The sequence below is a fragment of the Procambarus clarkii genome, chromosome 3 (genome assembly GCF_040958095.1).
Source record: "Procambarus clarkii isolate CNS0578487 chromosome 3, FALCON_Pclarkii_2.0, whole genome shotgun sequence".
Lineage (NCBI taxonomy): Eukaryota > Metazoa > Arthropoda > Malacostraca > Decapoda > Cambaridae > Procambarus > Procambarus clarkii.
This window is the reverse complement of record NC_091152.1, coordinates 36283622-36287370: the sequence shown is the minus strand read 5'-3', so window position 1 is coordinate 36287370 and position 3749 is coordinate 36283622.

The following is a 3749-nucleotide window of genomic DNA, read 5'->3' as shown; positions in this document are numbered from 1 at the left end:
GATGATCATGGTTTGTGGGTGATTGATCATGGTTGTGGGTGATGGTCATGGTTGTGGGTGATGATCATTGTTGTGGTGATGATCATGTTGTGGGGGTGATGTCATGGTTGTGGGTGATGATCATGGTTGTGGGTGATGGTCATGGTTGTGGGTGATGGTCATGGTTGTGGTGATGATCATGGTTGTGGGTGATGATCATGGTTGTGGTGATGATCATGGTTGTGGTGATGATAATGGTTGTGGTGATGATCATGGTTGTGGTGATGATCATGGTTGTGGTGTGTCATGGTTGTGGTGTGATCTGGTTGTGGTGATGATCATGGTTGTGGTGATGATCATGGTTGTGGTGATGATCATGGTTGTGGTGATGATCATGGTTGTGGTGGTGATCATGGTTGTGGTGATGATCATGGTTGTGGTGATGGTCATGGTTGTGGTGATGATCATGGTTGTGGTGATGATCATGGTTGTGGTGATGATCATGGTTGTGGGTGATGATCATGGTTGTGGTGATGATCATGGTTGTGGTGATGATCATGGTTGTGGTGATGATCATGGTTTGTGGGTGATGGTCATGGTTGTGGGTGATGGTCATGGTTGTGGTGATGATCATGGTTGTGGTGATGATCATGGTTGTGGGTGATGATCATGGTTGTGGGTGATGATCATGGTTGTGGTGATGATCATGGTTGTGGTGATGATCATGGTTGTGGTGATGATCATGGTTGTGGTGATGATCATGGTTGTGGTGATGATCATGGTTGTGGTGATGATCATGGTTGTGGTGATGATCATGGTTGTGGTGATGATCATGGTTGTGGTGATGGTCATGGTTGTGGTGATGATCATGGTTGTGGTGATGTCATGGTTGTGGTGATGATCATGGTTGTGGTGATGATCATGGTTGTGGTGATGATCATGGTTGTGGTGATGATCATAGGTTGTGGTGATGATCATGGTTGTGGTGATGAGTCATGGTTGTGGTGATGGATCATGGTTGTGGTGATGATCATGGTTGTGGTGATGATCATGGTTGTGGTGATGATCATGGTTGTGGGTGATGATCATGGTTGTGGTGATGATCATGGTTGTGGTGATGATCATGGTTGTGGTGATGGTCATGGTTGTGGTGATGATCATGGTTGTGGTGATGGTCATGGTTGTGGTGATGATCATGGTTGTGGGTGATGATCATGGTTGTGGTGATGATCATGGTTGTGGTGGTGGTCATGGTTGTGGTGGTGGTCATGGTTGTGGTGGTGGTCATGGTTGTGGTGGTGGTCATGGTTGTGGTGGTGGTCATGGTTGTGGGTGATGGCTATGGTTGTGGTGGTGGTCATGGTTATGGTGATGATCATGGTTGTGGTGGTGGTCATGGTTGTGGTGATGATCATGGTTGTGGTGGTGGTCATGGTTGTGGTGATGATCATGGTTGTGGTGGTGGTCATGGTTGTGGTGGTGGTCATGGTTGTGGTGATGATCATGGTTGTGGTGATGGTCATGGTTGTTGTGGTGGTCATGGTTGTGGTGATGGTCATGGTTGTGGTGGTGGTCATGGTTGTGGTGATGGTCATGGTTGTGGGTGATGATCATGGTTGTGGGTGATGATCATGGTTGTGGTGGTGGTCATGGTTGTGGTGGTGGTCATGGTTGTGGTGATGGTCATGGTTGTGGTGGTGGTCATGGTTGTGGTGATGATCATGGTTGTGGTGGTGGTCATGGTTGTGGTGATGATCATGGTTGTGGTGGTGGTCATGGTTGTGGTGATGATCATGGTTGTGGTGGTGGTCATGGTTGTGGTGATGATCATGGTTGTGGTGATGATCATGGTTGTGGTGATGATCATGGTTGTGGGTGATGATCATGGTTGTGGGTGATGATCATGGTTGTGGTGGTGGTCATGGTTGTGGTGGTGGTCATGGTTGTGGTGATGGTCATGGTTGTGGTGATGATCATGGTTGTGGTGGTGGTCATGGTTGTGGTGATGATCATGGTTGTGGTGGTGGTCATGGTTGTGGTGATGATCATGGTTGTGGTGGTGGTCATGGTTGTGGTGATGATCATGGTTGTGGTGGTGGTCATGGTTGTGGTGATGATCATGGTTGTGGTGGTGGTCATGGTTGTGGTGATGATCATGGTTGTGGTGGTGGTCATGGTTGTGGTGATGATCATGGTTGTGGTGGTGGTCATGGTTGGGGTGATGATCATGGTTGTGGTGGTGGTCATGGTTGTGGTGATGATCATGGTTGTGGTGGTGGTCATGGTTGTGGTGATGATCATGGTTGTGGTGGTGGTCATGGTTGTGGTGATGATCATGGTTGTGGTGGTGGTCATGGTTGTGGTGATGATCATGGTTGTGGTGGTGGTCATGGTTGTGGTGATGATCATGGTTGTGGTGGTGGTCTCATGGTTGGGGTGATGATCATGGTTGTGGTGGTGGTCATGGTTGTGGTGATGATCATGGTTGTGGTGGTGGTCATGGTTGTGGTGATGATCATGGTTGTGGTGGTGGTCTCATGGTTGTGGTGATGATCATGGTTGTGGTGGTGGTCATGGTTGTGGTGATGATCATGGTTGTGGTGGTGGTCTCATGGTTGGGGTGATGATTATAGGTGATCATGTCTTCCCGAACTCTTCTGTCTTCCAGCGTCGTAAGGTTTAGTTTCAGTAATCTTTCCTCGTAGCTCCTACTCCTCAGCTCGGGGACTAGTCTGATGGCATGCCTCTGAACCTTTGTTTGACTAGATATGGACTCCCCGCAGGAGCCGTATACTGCAGTATTGGTTGACATATGAGGTATATAAGGCTCTGAATGATTCCTTAGACCGGTTTCTGAAGGCAGTTCTCATGGTTGCCAGCGTTGCATACGCCGCTGATGTTATCCTCTTGATGTGGGCTTCAGGAGTCAGGTCTGGTGTAATATCAACCCCCAGATCTTTCTCTCGTCCTGGCTACGGAAGAATTTCTTCTCCAAGCTGGTGCCTTGTGTTTGGCCTCCTGCTCCCTACGTCTATCTTCATCCCTTTGCACTTACTCAATTTAAACTCTAGTAGCCATTTGTTGGACCCTTCATTCAGTCTGTCCAGGTCATCCTGTAGCCTCTTGCTGTCCTCCTCTGACTGTGTCGTTGACCTCGGAGCCGTGTTGCGGAGTGGAAAATGGCACAAAGACTTGAATTTCTTCGATCGAAATTGTTATTAGTGATTCTACGAGTTCATTTTTAATTGCCAGATACAATACTTTGCCAGAGACTTAACTCCTTGCCAGTGGAGTAACGTGTCTGGCTTTGGTCCGCTACTCTCATGCGAATTAAACTTTTGGAGTTGTATTTCTAAATGTTTCATCGCATAATTCTTAACGGGATCAGATTTCCTGCCCAATATATCACCGGTGATGGAATTACTTTGCTTTAAACTTCAATACTCCGACAACTTGGAACAAGCAATAAATGTATTTTTCGAGGCAGTGTTGCCAATGTATTCAGCTACAAACACTCTTTTAATGGTTCAAAATTATATTTTATTTCCAATTATGCTTTGATATATAATTTCATATGTATTTTATATTTCATCTAAAATATGAGTGAAATATTGATATTTTAAAATTACGGTTAATGGTTCCAAATTGGAAACAAACATTATGTAATAAAAGTTTTATTACTTTTAAATTTAACGTTATAAAAGGAGAAATATTTTGGCTGTGATCCTATAGAGATTGAATAACAAGAATTTACTGTGAACATTAAGATA